The following is a 21,686-nucleotide window of genomic DNA, read 5'->3' as shown; positions in this document are numbered from 1 at the left end:
CCTTCTCAACTAAATTTATTTCAAGTTGTAAGCCCTGAAATATAACACTGTCAACCTCATTCGATCTGCGTGTCTTCATTTGTTATACGAATGGTGGAAGGAAATTTCTTACAGGTTCTGAACTGCTTATACTGGGTCTTTTCGAAGTTTAATGACAGTGAAATAGATTTAAACCATTTGCTGACGTCAGTGAAAATTTGATTACGGGATGACACTTTGAACCCATCCTTTAATTACGATTACAACCACATGTTGTGTTCATTTAAAGCGTCTGGAGTACTACCATTACCTACTCGGGATGAAGTTTACACAAAGGCAGTCATGACTGATTATCACGAAGCAGCAATATCTCGCAAACGGCTCGTTTACTGACTTACGTTTACAGAACCTTTTTTGCTTCTAGTATCGTGTACTTCCAGCTATATGCATTTTAGCCATCAATTATGATACAGCTTGTAGAGAAATGCACCGTTCAATGATGAAATGTGCCTACTGTCTTACAAAAGCTTATTGTAATATCTGACGTACATTTTGCAGCGGATGTGTATCTTCAGAGAATCAACCTAACTATGGAAGGACCGGCATTAGGGCGCCGAACTTTGAAAAAGACATTGCGATGTCACAAACAAAAAATGCACGAATTGCTTTTTGCGTCATGTTGAGATCTAAGTGAAAGTCTTGTAACGCTCATTCGAACACCTGAAAATGAGGCGATATTTCGAAATGCCATTGACTGATAAAATAACCTACTGAGGCCAAAACCGATTTTAGAATTTAATTCCCGGTATTCTATATGCTTACCGAAATACATAAGAGATAATTACGGTGAGCAGATGTAGTGTTTCATTTCCAATTTTGCACTGACATGAGCGAAAGGTATGTGCCTGCCACCCTCTTCAACATCGCAGTCGCAAAATGCTTAAAACAACAGTAACTGAAAATGGTGAACATTATGATAATTCTGTAATTTGTTGATACTTTGATTGCATACTACTAGCGAACCACTGCTACCAAATATATTTTTACATTTTTTCTTTGTACCTGGTTTGAATATACTTGATGTTCTGTGTTTCACCATCGTTAGTATGTTAATTTAAAGACATTTAAAGAGCATTTTGCTGATACACCGTCTCTTTAACAGTTGTAAGTGGTCTCCTTTGGAATCACTGATTCTTATCACAGAATTTAGTTGTGAGCTTTTACCTAGCATGAAGATATTCATTTTTATACGTAAGCCAGATACTCAGAAAGCATCACAGAACAACTATAAAACGTCTTTCATGACACTGCACAAGACCGGGTAGTAAGAATAAGACACGATGTTCACCTACGTGAGCATCGATTCCCTAAGTTAGGCATTATAATCGTTTCTTCAAAAATATTTATATTCGCTAATGAGATTCGTTATAAATACTTCGTCGCAATTTGCGAAGATTAGTAATTTTCACAGGTACAATTTCAGATGTAAAAAAATTCATTATTACTAAAGCTAGCAGTGGATCAAAAGGGATTACAATATGCTGCTCCAAAGACCGTTCAGAATTTTTTGCACAATAACGTTAAATTTGTGACATAGAGCAAAGTAAATTTTAGATTCAGCCCACAATTATTTCTCCTGGGTAACGTGTTCTATCATACATATGAATTTTTGATCAAGAACTTATAGTACGTGAAGCTAAAAAAAAAAAACTAAACTTATGTTTTGCGCTGGGTACACTACTGTATTAAAGAGTAACATGAGCATTTAGTAACACATAGCCATATATAGTTTGTAAACTAATTCCACATTACACCTAAAATTATGTACGGAGCGTGTAACCATTTATCTATCAAAAACGGAATGTCATGAAATAGCATTGTAAATGTTGTGTAATACATTTGATTATTTTCATGTTAGCGCTGAAGGTGGGTACTAGTTCAGAGAACAGAACATTCAGTATACACAGGGTTTGCCTTTAACCACAGTAGAACGATTTTCTTCAAGCATATCCAGGACGCAGAACACTGTTTTTGTTAAAATATTACCTTATACAAAGCTCATTGTGACTCTGACAAAATAGTAATGAATATCCTAAGTGTGTTGCGAGCACTGGTCATTACATGACTAATAATGCCCCTAGAGTCAGTCGTAAAACTTCGTCGCAGCGCATTACGGTCACGTTATACATTTTTTTTCTCGGCAATCACTACTCACGAAATGCACTGCTCACAAAATCTTCTCGTCGTACTTACATTAACAGCGAACCTGAAATCGTGAAACACTACGTTCCTACTCTGATGCGTTAATATTTACGTATTATGCAATTATTATTGTAATTAACCGTTTTTATACATGAGTGGGAAACGTTGTTCTCAAAAATCTCGTAAAGGTCTTGGGCGATTTACTTCAAATTTTTACACACAACTCTAATAAACATTTGGGCGGTTATAGGCTACATGTTCTAATTATGTACATAACATCAATCGCTTAGAGTGGGCCCAATGGGTATTGTTCTTATTATATTATTTATTACATTATTATAAATTATAATATTTTATTAATTAAACTATAAATCTATTATCAATTCAAGTAAACAGTAGTAATTCAACGGACAGGCTCGTCTCGATAATACTCACGACTGGTAATATTTTAAATTGTTGTTGTTGTCTTCAGTCCTGAGACTGGTTTGATGCAGCTCTCCATGCTACTCTATCCTGTGCAAGCTGCTTCATCTCCCAGTAACTACTGCAACCTACATCCTTCTGAATCTGCTTAGTGTACTCATCTCTCGGTCTCCCTCTACGATTTTTACCCTCCACGCTGCCCTCCAATGCTAAATTTGTGATCCCTTGATGCCTCAAAACATGTCCTACCAACCGATCCCTTCTTCTAGTCAAGTTGTGCCACAAACTTCTCTTCTCCCCAATCCTATTCAATACCTCCTCATTAGTTACGTGATCTATCCACCTTATCTTCAGTATTCTTCTGTAGCACCACATTTCGAAAGCTTCTATTCTCTTCTTGTCCAAACTAGTAATCGTCCATGTTTCACTTCCATACATGGCTACACTCCAAACAAATACTTTCAGAAACGACTTCCTGATACATAAATCTATATTCGATGTTAACAAATTTCTCTTCTTCAGAAACGCTTTCCTTGCCATTGCCAGTCTACATTTTATATCCTCTCTACTTCGACCATCATCAGTTATTTTACTTCCTAAATAGCAAAACTCCTTTACTACTTGAAGTGTCTCATTTCCTAATCTAATTCCCTCAGCATCACCCGATTTAATTTGACTACATTCCATTATCCTCGTTTTGCTTTTGTTAATGTTCATCTTATACCCTCCTTTCAAGACACTGTCCATTCCGTTCAACTGCTCTTCCAAGTCCTTTGCCGTCTCTGACAGAATTACAATGTCATCGGCGAACCTCAAAGTTTTTACTTCGTCTCCATGAATTTTAATACCTACTCCAAATTTTTCTTTTGTTTCCTTTACTGCTTCCTCAATATACAGATTGAATAACATCGGGGAGAGGCTACAACCCTGTCTCACTCCTTTCCCAACCACTGCTTCCCTTTCATGCCCCTCGACTCTTATTACTGCCATCTGGTTTCTGTACAAATTATAAATAGCCTTTCGCTCCCTGTATTTTACCCCTGCCACCTTTAGAATTTGAAAAAGAGTATTCCAGTCAACATTGTCAAAAGCTTTCTCTAAGTCTACAAATGCTAGAAACGTAGGTTTGCCTTTTCTTAATCTTTCTTCTAAGATAAGTCGTAAGGTCAGTATTGCCTCACGTGTTCCAACATTTCGACGGAATCCAAACTGATCCTCCCCGAGGTCTGCATCTACCAGTTTTTCCATTCGTCTGTAAAGAATTCGCGTTAGTATTTTGCAGCCGTGGCTTATTAAACTGATAGTTCGGTAATTTTCAGATCTGTCAACACCTGCTTTCTTTGGGATTGGAATTATTATATTCTTCTTGAAGTCTGAGGGTATTTCGCCTGTCTCATACATCTTGCTATTTTAAATTTTAAATTAAAAGAACAAATATTAAAGATTGAAATCACCACTGACAACAGTTTAAACTGAAAGGCTATATATATATTGAAGTAATTAGGCCTAATGATAATTTACAATACTATAAGCATAGTAGTTTCTAGTTTTAAACTCATCCTTGACAACTTCGGTTATCACCTACGCAGCATCATCAGATTTCAAATTCCATTGTCTCTCCTGGAAATCAAATTTGGCAACAACCTCCTCAAAGAAATGTTCTTTATTTCTGAGTTCTCGAGGGAGACCAGTTTTAGTTGAAAAAATAAGACAGCCTCCCTTCTCCAGCCGAATTATTACTGAAGACTTACTCACAGGAACTGGGTACAGTAATGACAGTAGCATATTAAACTGCTGAAAATATTTATTTAGCATTGAATTAGTGGTCATTAGTTTTGCAAGTTCACTCATGGTTTTACACATATTCTTAAACTCTTCAGTATGGACACTACAGCCAGCTCATTTTTGGCGTGGAATTACTTCGCATGTGTATCCAAGAGACTTTTGAAGGCCCTTTCAGGTAACTAGTTGTCCATGGTTTTCATGAGACAGTAAACGTAAAAATTTCTGTTTAGAAGTGTACTGAAATCTTAAATCCAAGTGGCAAACAGTGTTATCTAACAATTAGCAATAAATGTGTTTATAGTTTATATTTTTCATCTTAGACTGTTCTGCTTGAGACATGGTTTCTTGGAAAACTTTTTCAGTCGTCACGTATCGCGTCCATGGAACGGCGAGTTTCTTAGATTTTCCGTTCACACTGGAAAATATCACTTGCTTGGTTCTTGATGTACAACATATCGGTGAACGTAAGTATTTTGTAGAATGTATTCAAGAGAAAAACAACTTTGAAAAATTATTAATTGGTGCTAAAATATCAATAACAAATATCGAAAACAATTTCTTGAGGATGTTCTAACACAGCACTAAACACATCAAAAAGTTCAGTTCTGTTCCTGCACACAGAGTTTCCCAATCTTGACGAAGAAATCCATTGCCGTGGACAGGCGTCTGAAAGACGATGTTGCTAAAATTCATCCAAAAAATTAACACTTTTAGGAGATTTGTTTTTTTTAAAAAGCTGCGACTCCATTAAGCGAAATATTTGGCTGGCGCTTTGAGACAGAACGAGAGTTAACAGGGGCACAACAATGAAAAGCTACACCTTCAGAATGTGCTTGAACGTATTCAGATTTCCCGCCACAGTCGCCACATCGTCAAACGTTGTTGCAATCAGTTTTTCATTACATCTGAATTCTTATAAGAAGTGTTGGATACATACAGCAGGAGTCTGGGCAAATTTGCCACTATTTATATCACAGAATTTCAAGAATTTTTCCTTTCTTTCTCCTTCACGTACATAACGTAGGACGATAGAAAACTGTGTTTTCTTTGCCACATCTGAAGGTTCGTCAATCATGACGGCTATGAAAGGAACATCCACAGTTTCTCGGTTTATAATTGATAAAACGGTCCCTATGGGGAGATCATACTCTGCAGTGTATTCACCAAAACCACCTAATTTCCATAATTAATAAAATTTGTTGTTTCAAAGTGTCCTCGAAACGAAAACTCTTGTTTTTCGAAAAAACACTCTGAATTAATAAACCCTTCAAAGCTGTTCCTGTTGCGCTTTTTCTTTTGATTATGTAGCTTCCATTTTTAAGCTGGTCATCAAGCGCAGTTTCTATTCTGTTTTCCCTAAAAGCAGCTACGGCTCCAGACGATCGTAGGTGGTTAACGGATAGACCTTACTGGATTATCGACTGCACTAAATTTCCAAAATGCACGTGCCCAGTTTCGGTCCGAACAACTGCCACGGTCTGCACAACATGGCATTTAGGTCACCGCTGTCGTCTAACTAGTCACATTTGATACAGATATTACACTGAAAATGTCTAGTTACTGGCATTTGAACCATTTTATTTAATTGTGATGTTGGCCTTCAGTTTTCTTTTGAAAATGGATGTGCAAAAAAGGGCTTGCACAAGTGCTCTTTCACAACAGACGTAGATATAGTTCGACATAACGTTACTAAACAATATCGGCCAACTTCACACGCTTTCTTACACATTTGGAGAACAAGTAAATTGAGAAAGAAAATACCGTACTATTATCGATACGATCCATTACACTGTCTCTCTTTGTATGCCCGTCAGAAGCTAGCATCGGTTGTGACAGGACATAATACACGGCCCGTACCGACAGAGGTGCGCCCGTGTCTCTCGCTGCTTAACTGAGTTAGACGGAATAGCTTCGGCTCGGCTCACAGTGCTCAAGCACTAATATAACGTAATGAGCATATTGGTTCTATGTGTTTCATCTAGATACTGTCGAATAACCGTTTGAGTATAATTACGTACTGTATTGTTACAGTTATTATTACCGAAGCAGTGCTTCAGTTGCGTTCCTCGAATGCTCGCCCCTTTTAGGGAGAATCACCTAAAACTTGCACCGCAAATACTGCGGTAATCGAAAGTGCTGTTGATGTGCGGTTTTGACACAACGGATTGGTAGTCAGGGGCTCGTATTGTCAGCCAATCAACAAATTGAAATAATACTTAAAAAGTGTGTTTTTGTGCAAACATACAACTTCTTGGGTGGAACAATGCCTATTGACATTAATAAACTAAAAGTAGGGTAAGTTAGAACGTCAGTGGTGTTTGTTGCACGATGCTAATGTGAGTCACTTACGAGACAACGTGTTTTGAAAACTTCCCACTCCGACACTTGTACAGTACTCGTGCTAGCAAACACAGAACAATCCAAGGGCATACACTAGTTATGTGGATCCTCATAGTAACGAGACAATTGACCATCGCACGTTGCGTTCCAAATGAACACCGGCAGCGGCAATACACGTTTCCAATCAGGTATGGAACAATTGCTGTACACGTGCTTCCATTTCAGCGGAGATGTCTGAGCAGACTGCAATAATACGTCACTGCATATCATAGAGTGTAATTGGTATGTCCTTGTAGACAGCATGTTTCAGCTTTCGCCGGACAAAAAAGTGTACAGGCGACAAATTCGTGGAACGGGCCGGCCAAGTTTGGGGTCCTCTGCGTCCACTACTACGATTTGGAAACAGTTCGTGAAGACGTGCTGCAGTACTTCATGCACTATGGTCTAGACAGCTATCACGCTGGAACCACAGGTTCCTCTTAGTCTGCAAAATTCTAGTCTCGCATCTGTGGAAGATGGTCTATTAGGAGACTGCAGTACTTGTGCGCGTTCAGTGTTCCGTCAATGAAAAACGGGTCTATGATCTGATGGTTCACTATCCCACATCACGCGTTTACACTACAAGGACGCTGACGGTCCACTTGACGAAGCCAATGGGGATTGTCAACAGACCAGTAGTGCATTTCAAAGCTGTTTACCTGGCCATGATTGGTAAATGTGGCTTCATCACTAAGATAAGTGGTGCATCTGGAGTATCCTTTCTTAATGCCCGTGTACAGCTGTTAACACGATTCTCGTAATCGTTTCCATGCAGCTCTTGATGGAGGCAGATGTGACAGGGATGGAACCTGTATCTCCGGATGATGCGTAGGACGCATGCCACTACCTCGGCGACTGCGCGACAGCTAACTTGCGGAACAACTACATTTGTATCAAGAACATTAATTTCCCCCTTTTCTGTTGCCACTTCTTACCTTCCGTTACGTTGTCTAGATGTTGCACTACCAATTTCACCTAACTGGTTGAATAAGTTGATAAAAGTTGCCGAGATCGTTGACGTCTGTTGGGATTACTTGCCGCATGCAACGAACAAGAGCGAACTGCATTCTTTCTACACCCTCCATACACCATAAGAATAGTGGCTTTTTTGCATCCGCTCACGACCTACCGCTTGGACTGTCACATATTGGCTAGCAAATTGCAATGCGCAATTGCCCGTAATCGCGATGTAATTGACATGGGGTAATCACACTTCCATGCTTATCAAGAGGTCCGAAATGAATAATACGGTCTGCTGTCATCCTGCAGCATGGGGTTCACGCCTGAGCTTCAGGACGTGCATTAGCAGCGCATGTAGGGTGTTTCAAGCGTCAACTTCGCGTCTTAATATCGCGGGATGTAATGGGAATATTGCGATGCAATCAACGCCACTGTGTATGTGCTTTGTCATGCTATGGATTGCTGAAGAAAAAATATAGGAGGTCCATTTAAAAAAACATAAGTTTGTGTTAAAAAACACATATGCTTTCGTTTCAGAATGTTTCCCAATATGAACATTCATGGGCCCCAGCCCTACATTGATACCGGTGGAAGTCGTTTTCCAATAGCTTTTATTGTTCCAGAGATATTTTGGGTGGACAAGATAGCAGGGACACTATATATATATATATATATATATATATATATATATATATATATATATATATATATATATATATATATATATACTGCATTCTTAAATATACATGATGTGAAATTGTATACAAAATACGTGAAAAGTTTTTAACAAAACATTGGAAAAGTTCTTAACTGATTTATTTCAGTTTTTTATGTGATGCTGTAGTAACCTATTTATTTCGAATTTTCACAAAATACGCTAATGAATACATAGGCTATTTATGTATGTTTTTAAAATAACGATGCACAGTTTTTCTCTTGAAAACAATTGCAAGGCAAAAATGCTGTGCTCTGTAGTGTCGTTTTCTTTCTCGCAGTCCATTTTTTACTGCAATATCAGAGTGTTTAAACCAGCAGACAAACCGCTTCTAGTTACATATTCTTTCTCCTTATATATAATTTTAAACAGGAATTGTATACACAACAATGTACTGTTTTGTTTTCTTCCTCGCAGTTGTTTTTAACAGGAAACTGGAAAACTGCTTTGTTATGATTAGAATGCTACTACAGAATCTGAACCATCTGAAAGTTTGCAATCGCACTCATCCGCAGGGTAGAAGTATGGGAAAAACTGCCATTGGAGCTAGTACTCTCACAGATCCAGCAGTTAACGATATCTGTCTCATAACTCGTATTCCAAAGAATCCAACCGATAAACCCACTGATTTTAAGCAACTTCAGATTCCAGTCAAGGTTTCGTTTCCAATGCCAATAACAAGGTTCAAGGTCAGAGAGAGGGGGGGAAAGAGGAGATGCACAGAGAGGAGGGGGAAATGGACACAGGGAGACGAGGAGGAGACGTGCAGCGTGAAAGGAGTGTACTGGCGCACGCTTGTATGTGCCACCTGAATATGATAATATTAATGTAAACTGAAATGAAAATATATTATAAACGATATATACGTGACTGTGCACGACCGCAGAGCCCAAGATACTGCTTCTGGGCTGAGTTTGTAGGGGAGTAAGAGAGCGCTTTGCACACAGTTGAAGCTAGCTGTCAATGAGTGAAAGAGGACGGTGTAGGCAGTTTTTGTGGTGTGCTTTGCGAAACCGCCAAGTGTTACATTATTGTAGGAATTAAGAGAACATGGAAGCACTAGTATGAATGAGTTATCTGATAACTGTTAGTTGTTCAGTAACCCCAGAATGTATGCAAACTGATTTGATAAAAACGGTAGTTAGGTATTTCACATTTGTAATGTTTCTAAGATTTGTTAATAGAGCTATATGTAATTTGATGATTTGCATTTATGCTGGTTTAGTGAGGTTGGATAATACTCGTAAAAATCTCATTTTTTGTGGATAAATAAGTAAATATGATCTATTATTCTAACCAAAGTAGCTTCAATTGTCAAATGTTTTTTTGAAAAGCCGAACTTAACTTGCAACACACTTTTGCTAAAAAAAAACTGAGTGTTAGAAATTCACCACAATACATACCACATCCCTGTCCAGGTCATTGAATTTTTCATAACTGTTTTCAATTAGTATCTAAAACAATTTCATGTGCATTTCAAAGTATTACCGCCAGCATTGCTCATTGCTAACCCTCTAGCTATCAATTTTCCTTTCTTTCTTTTTTTTTCTTTGGAGACCTGAATATATCTGAATATATTGCATTCCACCATTGCTTATGTAGAGATAAGACAATTAATCTTATTGTCTTATGCACAGGGACCAAGGTTATCATTGTTGAACAGGGCCAGAGGATTCAGTGCCTATGGGGCAGAATGTACTTTGTAGTGACTCTATTTCTTTATTGGTTATGGGAGTCAGCTTGCTCAGTCAGTTCGTATAATGTTTTTGGTAACAAAATGGTTCAAATGGCTCTGGGCACTATGGGACTTAACATCTGAGGTCATCAGTCCCCTAGAATTTAGAACTACTTAAACTTAACCAACCTAAGGACATCACACACATTCATGCCCGAGGCAGGATTCGAACCTGCGACCGCACCGGTCCCGCGGTTCCAGACTGTAGCGCACGGAACCACTCGGCCATCCCGGTCGGCAGCTAACAATAACACAGAGTAAGCACACCACTTGCTCTTTACAACACGCTACACGATAATTCAAGTTTAGTGCCCATTCCACAGTTCAGACATTCGTTCAACGTAATCAAAAGTGAAGTGTTTTAAAAGAACGTTACAAGTGCTGGGAGGAGGAGGAGACACAGAGGGGGGGATGGACAGAAAGAGGGAGGAGCAAGTGATGGACAAAGAGAGGGGAGGAGGGAATGGGCAGGGAGAGGGGGAAGGAGGACATACATCCGATTCCTATTCTAGTACAAATCAGCAATTGCAAAACATTGCCGAATCCGCTTGTATCTTTATAAGGGAAGAAATGCGTTCCAAGGGAGATATAATCAATTGAAGGTGGAGGGAAATTATATTTAACAGTGCAGCTTTTCGTGATTGAAAGCCCAAGTGAGAACATACCACGCATGTCTGAATGTTCTATCTGTGCTAGTGCTATCGCTGCACACTCAAAAGTGTTGTAATGTCATCGACGGAGGGGCAGTCATAGGTCGGTACCAAAGGGCATCCACTGCGCTTCTGTTGCCGACTCACTCAGATTTTGACGTCTGTAGTTTACTGCAGCGTTGAGAGGCGATGGCCCGGTATACAGAACAGAAACACAGGCCCACATGGTCCTTAATATGGACAGGCAAATGGCAATAGGCAGGCGGCATCACAATTCTACGGGGAAAATAGTCTCTGCCAACTGGAGCGGTACCACTAACCGTTTCTAACAGTGATTCGTCGGTTACGTGAGACAGGCTCGTCTGTAGGAATGGTTAACCATGAAAGGCCGGTGTGCCAACATGGGCACAGGCCTTGGAGGAAGAGAAGCTGAACACCTTAGGACACGACGTCTGTGTCAGCTCTAGGCATATGGCCCGCGAGCATCGGTAAGCCAAACGACGGTGTGGGACATTCTCCGCGACAACTGCCACTATCTGTGTCAGATACAACTCGAGCAGACCCTATTAAGCATGACTTGTCATCAGTGACGGTTTTGTCGGTGGTTCGTCGCACAACTCACCGCAGCGCAGGAATGTCCTCCCTGTTCGTATACAAAGCCACCTTTACGAGAAGCAGTGTCGTCAACTTGTACATTTACATCTGGACTACGAAGAATCTCCATGGTACGTACGCAGCGAACACTCAGCACCAGCGCAGCCTCAATGTGTGGACGGGGATTATTGGCAACCACTTCTGCGAACAGTGGTGCTTCCCAAAAGCGTCACAGGGCAGGTATGTCTGAAATTTCTGCATTTAACCTTGACAACCTTGCTGTAAGACGTGCTATTTGTGATACGAAAGATAATGTGGCTACTCCGTGGTGGTTCTCCAGCTCACTTCCGAATTTCCGTGTTGCAAGGCGTTTGCTGGAACTGGTACGCCCCTCTCATATACTGCACACTGGGATAACCTGTTTGCCCCACTATCAGTTTGTCTGATAAATGGCTACTCTTAATTGAACGGATCTACAACAGCCATTATATCAGTCTTGCTACTCACTCTGAATGTGACCAGACGGTTCGCAGCCGAAATATTAGTGAAAGAAGTGGAATTTGCGCGGCTGCAAGCCCGAAACTTAATGGCTTGAAAAAATAAAATTCTTGAGATATTCTAAATTTCTAAATATTTAGTTCTCAACAACTCTGCGTTTACAGGCTGATATTTAGTAAATTACAAAGAAAATTGAAGTTTGCCATCTCATCGACGTCGAGATCATTATGGAGTGCTAGCTGTGTTCGTCTGGAGGGGTTTCGGCAAACCACAGAAAACCCAAATTTTCACGGCCAGTTGGGAATTCGAATCTCGCTGATCCGGGAAGCGATTCCGTTGCTTATCAGGCGTTAATGTCATTTTTAGACATAAATCTACGACATAAGCGCAAAAGTCTTTGTCCATAGCTATACCGCATATCCAATTTCAGTCATACAGTTACTACACTGGGACTCAAAGGTACGTGGATTGTGATGAGGACATTCTTAAATTATCGTTTAAAGGAAAGAGTCGTGTCTCACACACAAGTGAAATGACAGTTTTAGTTCACCTGTTAATTTTCTTGGTTGTAATTCAAAATAGAATCCTGGTAACCCAAAACAAAATATTACTCAAGAAACAGTAGTTTTTATTTAAGAGAACGATATTGTATTCGTGCGATCAATCATTGGACATTCTTCTACTTAATATATGGAGGACGCGAATAGTTTGCCCTCATACTCGTACGAGTCGGTATCGATCTGATCCATGTTTACTTTTCGATATCAATTCCCAGAAAGTTTACTCAAGCCCATGACCATTAAGGCACCTGATATAAAGGAGTATTTTTGTGGTAGTAACAAGGTTTTTATAGTAGTTACGACTCCATCTTTTTGTGTTACTTGACGATTGTGGCCTGTAGATACAGCTGCTGATAAATCCAGTAAACACTTACTGAATATACCTCAGTGAATCATTTACAAGTAAAATAACACTGGCATTTAGTTATTAAAAATGTGTAAACATACCACCGGTGATCGAATCAACGTAGCAGCTTCATAAAATGGAGAGGAAAATCAAACTTCGCACTACAGAATGCTGCCTGAAAATGTTGTTATCTTTTTCTTTGCAAGATCACTTATTACTTCACAATGGAGAAATATCTGGTAAAAGCGTTTCACTGTTTATTAAAAGGACGCATAAAGACGTAAGTCTACATCTCCGGGCAAATGTAGATATTCAAAAAAATGTGAAACTTTGTTTACAGAAAAAGCTTTTTAACAAAGGAATGTAGAGATTTCACGGATTATTACTATCGTGATTTTGATAAATGGGGAAAAACTGCAGGAAACGATCCCTCACGGAATAATGAGGTCACATGGATGGCTGGAAGTGCACGGTGTCTAGAGGATACAATGCCTTCACATTACAACGCAGTGCACGACATGCTGTGACGAGCCACTGCTAGTCATGGTTTTCGAAGTCGCCCCATGGGCCCCCAAGCATGTGCATATATGACTCAGCAGCGACTGATACACACAATGAAAGGTGCCACCCCGCAACCAACTGGTGTCACAGACAGCACGAATGCGATGTTCCAGTATCTGCACATCCGCGATGGGCTGCACGTACACGGCTTCTTTGATGTGTCCCCAAAAGTAAAAATATGAAGTCCGGGCAACTGGATAGGCCATGCGACTGGATTATCTCATCCAACCCATCGGCCTGGGAAAATGTCATCGAGATGCCTCAAGACGGAAATTGGGAAGTGACCTGGAGAATCATCACGTAGTAGCTACATTATCTTTTGTATCACAAATAGCACATCTTCCAGCAAGGGTATCAGAGTCAACTGAGGAAATTTCAGATACACCTCTCCTGTGACGCTTTTTGGATGGATGATTGGTCCCAGAAGTAGTTGCCAATAATCCCCGTCCACACATCGAGACTGCACTGGTGCTGAGTAATCGCTGCGTACAAATCTGGGAGATTCTTCGTAGTCCAGAGGTAAATTTACAAGTTGACGACAGTGCTCCTCGTAAAGCTGGCTTCATCTGCGAACAGGATGGACATTCCTATGCTGCGGTGAGTTCTGCGACGAAGCAGCGACAAAACCGTCACCGCGGATAACATGCCGCAAGTAATAGGGTGTGCACGCGTTGTAACTGACACGGATAGCGGCAGTTGATGCCGAGAATGTTCCAAACGGTCGTTTGGATGTCCGCAGCTCGTGGTCTCACGGTTGCGTGCTCGCTTCCCGAGCACAGGGTCCCGGGTTCGATTCCAGGCGGGGTCAGGGAGTTTCACCTGCCTCTAGATGACTGGGTGTTTGTGTTGTCTTCATCATTTCCTCATCATCCAGGAAAGTGGCGAAATTGGGCTGAGCAAAGGTTGGGAAATTGTACGGGCGCTGATAACCGCGCAGTTGAGCGCCCCGCAACCCAAACGTCATCATCATCACGGTCGTTTGGCTTACACATGCTGGCGAGCCACATGCCTAGTGCTGACACAAGCGTGATATCCTAAGGTGTTGAACTTCTGTTTTCTAAGGCCGGTGCACATGTCGGCACACCTGCCTTACATAGTTAACCATTCCTATAGACGAGCCTGTCTCACGTAACTGACGAAACACTGTTGGACACGGTTTCTGGTACCGTTGCTGTCGGCAGCCTATTTTCGCCATAGAACCTTGCTGCCACCTGCCCATTGCCATTTGCCTGTCCATATTAAGGACCATGTGGGCCCACTTCTGTTTCGTATACCAGGCCCTCACCTCTCAACGATACGTACACAACAGACGTCTGAGTCTGAGTGATTCGGCAACAGGAGTGCAGTGGATGCCCTTTGGTGCCGACGTGTGACTGCACCGCCGTCAAGGACAACATTACAGCCTCCTTGAGCGAGCAGCGACAGCACTAGCACAGATACAACATTCCGACATGCGTGTTGTGTTCTCACTTGGGTTGTCAATCACCAAAATCTGCATTGGAATTAGAGGTCATAACTTGCTAAAACAACTGTCTGGAAGCTAGTTCTTGCATCACTCCCCTACTTTACTATATTTCGTGACGTTGTAAATTCGAAACCGTTACCCTGTCCTGGAATATAAGCGATAGTTTTCTAACTCAATCAACCTACATGTTATGAAGCCAGTGTTTCCTCTGCTTCGAATTTTAAATCTAGGAATTTTATGTTGCTACATCTCTACAGAGCTGTAAAGTTTTCTTCTTGTATTTAGTGGCAATACACTGCTCGTTAGCTCATTTCTGTTGGCTTCATTTTGCCACGAACCTTATTATTCTTTGCATTGAGTCATTCATGCTGTTGTTAATCCAACGCAATGTGTAGAAGAAAAATGACATTAGAAGCATTAAGTAAAAATTTGTGACCGTGTCTAACGTTGCATAAAGTATTTAAATATACTTCTGCACTCAGAAAGTCACCTCACGGTGTGTGGCGGAGGGTACTTTGTAATACGGTGTCACTTCTCCTTTTCGTGTTCAAGTCGCGTATGGTTCATGGGAACAACCAACTTAGGTAAGCCCCCGTGTGGGCTCGAATATATGTGAAGATGGTATCTGTTCTTTCGGACATCTTCATATAGTTAATGCTAACCGGCCATTGACCTCCTTCTTCCGTGCGGATGCACATGTATTGCCCGAACACTTACGGGACTCGGTAAAATTGTCTGCCGCGAGTAATGAGTGTGGTGGACAGGGACACTACGAATGTAGTGTGTGGACATTAAGTTGGTAATGTGGGTCTCACGGGGAGGGTGCAAGGGATAAACCCCTGCAGTCGCACTATCATCTGTGCCCTCGGTGACTCAGATGGATAGAACGTCTGCCATGTAAGCAGGAGATCCCAGGTTCGAGTCCCGGTCGGGGCACACATTTTCAACTGTCCCCGTTGATTTGTATCAACGCCCATCGGCAACGTAGGGTCTTAATTTAATTATCACTTCATTCTAGAGCGCCGCATGATCACCGATGGTATCTTTCGGACATGTCCGAAAGAACAGATACCATCTTCATATAGACATTACCAAGTTTTTCCCTGGGGCATTAGGTTTATACATTAAGCATATCCTGAAATTATCAGGGCTTGCCTGCCACTCCTAACGGGAGTAGTCTAAGCTTTTAAACACCCGCATCTTCCTTTTTCGGTCAGTCCTTCCAAGACACCAAGGCTTTAGGTCCTGATTGGTTTTAACTACGATTTTTCATTCACTGTTTTTCTTGGCAAAGTTAACTATTTCAGTTTTGAATTATCTTCACAGACTTGCTCCTTCCTGTCGTCCTTTGACTGCTTTCTTAGTCACCAGTACTCTCATTTAATTGCGATGCTTATTAGTCTTCTGATCAAATTTATATTTCATAGTATTACTACCGGTAATGAGAAGATACAACTGCGCACTTACATCATGCATATTTGACAAACAACCTAATGAGCATTTATCTGTACATTGAGGTATGTACTTAGTAAGGTTAATTGTGTTGAATTGATGAAGTTCAGCGAGAAAAATTTGGTTTTCTTGTGTAGTTAAGAAAATGCAGACTGTTCGTGATCATTTATTAACGATATGGTGAAGTTTACAAAGATACAATGAATAGAGTTATCGAAATTAGTGATTGAAAAATGTTGCTTAGCTTTAAGTAGACACAGAAAAAAGAAAGGAAGGAAGATTAGGATTTAACGTTCCGTTGACATTGCCATCATTAGCGACAGAGTGCAAGTTCATTGTCTCCATTCTTTAACATCCAAACGAATGCAGGGGGCTTTATATCGAAATTTAAGCCATTTGCAACGAATTTAGGGAGATAAATATTGACCATTGAACCGCGGATTTACCGAGATTCTCTAGCTTTGATATACAATGCTCCGTCCTATAACGTATGCGACATATTCCGGTCTGTAACAAAACTTTAAATTAATCTTATGCTGATGCTTTCATAGTCATCACAGATGCTCCTGCATTTCTCACAAGTTTGCTAGCGGATTGGGAACGATAATTTCCTGATAATGGCTGCAGGCATTAGCATTTGAGCCAGAAAATGTTATAACTTTCAACAAACTGCGAACTCATCTGAAGCTAAGATACGAAGGCGCGAAACTGCGACCGAGCCTTTTTCTAGAGGGCTACTAAACTGCGTTTTCCACCCCGAAGTTTGCATCCAGTCATTGAAAAATTCTGTATCATTCGCTTTCAGATATTAAATAACTGATACAAATACTACAATCTTTCTCTCATATTAAAAAATTCGTTTATTGTCCTCCCTCAAATGTGATAGCGTTCAGAATATCTAAGCAAAAGATGAAAAAATAAAATGAAATGAAAGGGAAAAACTACGTCACAATTCGTAGGCTTATTTCTACACTCCTGCAAATGTAAAAAAGAACACATTGACACCGGTGTGTCAGACCCACCATACTTGCTCCGGACACTGCGAGAGGGCTGTACAAGCAATGATCACACACACGGCACAGCGGACACACCAGGAACCGCGGTGTTGGCCGTCGAATGGCGCTAGCTGCGCAGCATTTGTGCACCGCCGCCGTCAGTGTCAGCCAGTTTGCCGTGGCATACGGAGCTCCATCGCAGCCTTTAACACTGGTAGCATGCCGCGACAGCGTGGACGTGAACCGTATGTGCAGTTGACGGACTTTGAGCGAGGGCGTATAGTGGGCATGCGGGAGGCCGGGTGGACGTACCGCCGAATTGCTCAACACGTGGGGCGTGAGGTCTCCACAGTACATCGATGTTGTCGCTAGTGGTCAGCGGAAGGTGCACGTGCCCGTCGACCTGGGACCGGACCGCAGCGACGCACGGATGCATGCCAAGACCGTAGGATCCTACGCAGTGCCGTAGGGGACCGCACCGCCACTTCCCAGCAAATTAGGGACACTGTTGCTCCTGGGGTATCGGCGAGGACCATTCGCAACCGTCTCCATGAAGCTGGGCTACAGTCCCGCACACCGTTAGGCCGTCTTCCGCTCACGCCCCAACATCGTGCAGCCCGCCTCCAGTGGTGTCGCGACAGGCGTGAATGGAGGGACGAATGGAGACGTGTCGTCTTCAGCGATGAGAGTCGCTTCTGCCTTGGTGCCAATGATGGTCGTATGCGTGTTTGGTGCCGTGCAGGTGAGCGCCACAATCAGGACTGCATACGACCGAGGCACACAGGGCCAACACCCGGCATCATGGTGTGGGGAGCGATCTCCTACACTGGCCGTACACCTCTGGTGATCGTCGAGGGGACACTGAATAGTGGACGGTACATCCAAACCGTCATCGAACCCATCGTTCTACCATTCCTAGACCGGCAAGGGAACTTGCTGTTCCAACAGGACAATGCACGTCCGTATGTATCCCGTGCCAGCCAACGTGCTCTAGAAGGTGTAAGTTAACTACCCTGGCCAGCAAGATCTCCGGATCTGTCCCCCATTGAGCATGTTCGGGACTGGATGAAGCGTCGTCTCACGCGGTCTGCACGTCCAGCACGAACGCTGGTCCAACTGAGGCGCCAGGTGGAAATGGCATGGCAAGCCGTTCCACAGGACTACATCCAGCATCTGTACGATCGTCTCCATGTGAGAATAGCAGCCTGCATTGCTGCGAAAGGTGGATATACACTGTACTAGTGCCGACATTGTGCATGCTCTGTTGCCTGTGTCTATGTGCCTGTGGTTCTGTCAGTGTGATCATGTAATATATCTGTCCCCAGGAATGTGTCAATAAAGTTTCCCCTTCCTGGGACAATGAATTCACGGCGTTCTTATTCCAATTTCGAGGAGTGTATAACGGATGAAGGTGGTGAAAATGAATATAACTATTTACATAAACTTGAGATCAAAACATTAGTGGAAGAAGAGAAGGAATTCTACACAGAAAGTACAATTACACAGTATGGTGAAGTAAGAAATGTATCAGAAGTTTATTGGCACAAATGCTGAAAACTTCTTTTTTGGTAAGAGATCTGTATTGGTGTGTACTGATGCGAAAAACGAGGAAGAAGGTACTAAAAGTTAGCAACTGGAGCACAGCCCTACTGGAAATGAAAAGCTTACAATCGGAAATGCACAGAAGAAGAAACTGGATGTATTTGTAATGTTGTATTAATCAAAGAGTACTACAAATTTAGAAAACAAATTGTGAAATGAAAAATGTTACAAATAATAGAAGAGGGAATAAGATGGAAGAACCTTGCATGAGAAAGAAACAGGATAAAGGAACATCGGTGGCAGTATTCGAGAAGGCGCAACAGAAGGGCAATCGTAGGATAAAGGAAAAACTAGTATATGCAAAACGTATTTTTCAGAATGTTGGTTGTAATTTATTTAAGCAGAGTCAACAATAAAGGTTTCCATAGTGTAGGATCAGATAGAGGCTCTACTCTCGAATCCTAATGATCTACTCTTCAAAGTGCGACAGCACCAGTTCAGAATTTACATGATTTTCGTACTACTAACTGGAATTCGGATCAGGCTTCCATTTTCTTGATCGCACCACAGATGCACCAATGGAGAGCGACACCCTTGTATATCACGCCGTGGAGGATTACCGTTAACAGCAGGGTAGCTGAGTCAACTTTTCGAGGGATCGCCACAGGAATTGCAAATGTCCGTTTGAAGCAAAATTATGTAGAATTTTAATTGTGGATTTTGGTTAACCTCCTCCACTGAGAAGCCTAATTAAAGTTGGAAACATTTATTTATTATAACAAAACGGCACACAAAAGAGCACATTCTACAGTTGAGGCAATCTATACCCAACCGCCATGGGCCGCATGCTGTGCGGATCGACTATTCGTGCGACCCGTGGTTATCAGCAGTATTTTATTATAATGTGCATCTAGCAACTAACAGCCGAATCCTAAAACGTCAGCTAACGTTAAGAATTTCTAAAGAGTATAATTTTCATGCTCAGTAACAAACAAAAATAAGTCCAGAGACATTAATATTTTCAGATGTGCTTAACTTTAATTAACGCCTGTGAATTGGGCTGTGAGCTGAATAAAGCTGGCCAATTACCTCAGGAGCACATGGGTAAGTAACAGAGTCAATGTGGGTTTAGAGGATATCAGAGGGGGAATCTTTGCTTGTTTATCTTCCAGTAATGGCAACAGACGGGTGCGAGCGATTCGTACCAGTCAGTTGCTATGATATAAATTTTGAGATGGAAGTAAGATGAGTCATATAAGCGCACTACAGACACGAACATATTCAATGCAGTACAGCCTTTGAAGCAAGAAATCCGGAATTAAATTCAGGCTGTTGTAATACAACGCAATGTGTAGAAGAAAAATGACATTGGAAGCTTTTAGTAAACATTTGTGACCCTGTCTAATGTTGAATAATGTATTTGAATACACATCAGCACTCCGCAAGACTCCTCACGGTGTGTGACGGAGGATACTTCGTGCTACAGTATCAATTCTCCCTTTTTCGGTAGATATCTTATGGAAGTAACTGTTTCCACTGACTGTTCTGATATCGTGTAACCAAACAGTAACGTATCTTCATCTCTATGCATTCGCAATACGTTACATTTGTTTATGTTGACGGTCAGTTACCATTCCTTGCACCACATGTCAATTCTCTATAATCCTAAAGCGTTGTGACTTCTCGGTATACTACAACAACAACAGCAAGCCTCATGGAACTTCAGACGTTATCCCCTAGGGCATTTGTATATATTGTGAAAGGCAGTCGTCCTAAACGCTCCCTAGGGGCACACCCGAAGTTACTTTTACTTCTGAGACTTCTGAAGACTTCCCTTCGTTGAGAATGCCGTGCTGTGTCCTGTTTGCTAGATACTCCAGTCATACATTTCAATACGCTCACATTCTGTTCATTATGCTCCGATGTGGTTCTGTATCGAATGCCTTACGGGAGCCAAGAAAACGGTATCTGTCTGTGTGCCTGTACCTGTGGCTTTCTGTACTCGTGGACGGACAGAGCGTGAAGGGTTTCACTCTATTTTTTTTTCCAGAAACCCATGTTCAGTCCTACAGAGCAGATTTTCAGTCTCCAGATATGTCATAATATACGAAGAGAAAACGTGTTTCAAAGTTCTGCAACGAACCGCCGCCAGAGATATAGGGTTACAGTTCTGTGTGTCTGTTCTACGACTCTTCTTTGGAACGATAGTGACGTCAGGTTGTTTTTAGTCGCTAGAAATGCTTGGCTCCTCCAGAGACGTACGGTACATTGCTGCTAGAAGAGGGGCAATGAAACTACAATTACTCTAGGTAATCAGTTAACCATCCGCTCACAGAGACAACACACCGCCCATACAGTGTCGTAACTCTGGGATCGCAGATGATGGCAGAAGTCTGGAGAATAACCAGATCGAAATGTTCCGAGTGGTGCCAACTCTTAACGATCAGCATTTGGTGATCGGCAGCCCATTTACCTAGCCCCTACTATAGTCAGTCTCTTGAGTGCTCATAACATACTGATTTATGTAAATTATCAATTAATAATAAGATCGGTACATGCCCGGCTTGAGGTCAGTATTGACCCTCGTGCAGAGAGTTCGACGACCACTGTTCTAGACCTACTGAAGTGTTCCCTGTATGCAGGACTATTGGATCATGGGGATGAATCTACTTTAATATGTCCAACAATGAGTCTGAGACAGTTACATGATGGTGTAAATTGATAAAAAACTGATATGTTCTATTCTACACACAGACATGAGACTGTTTTTCACAGGAGACATCCTGCTGCTGCCACCACAGAATTGCCGGCTAAAGTGTCAGGGAGTTCCTTCCCCAGTTTCCAG

This window comes from Schistocerca gregaria, chromosome 1 (genome assembly GCF_023897955.1).
Source record: "Schistocerca gregaria isolate iqSchGreg1 chromosome 1, iqSchGreg1.2, whole genome shotgun sequence".
Lineage (NCBI taxonomy): Eukaryota > Metazoa > Arthropoda > Insecta > Orthoptera > Acrididae > Schistocerca > Schistocerca gregaria.
This window is presented reverse-complemented; position numbering follows the sequence as displayed.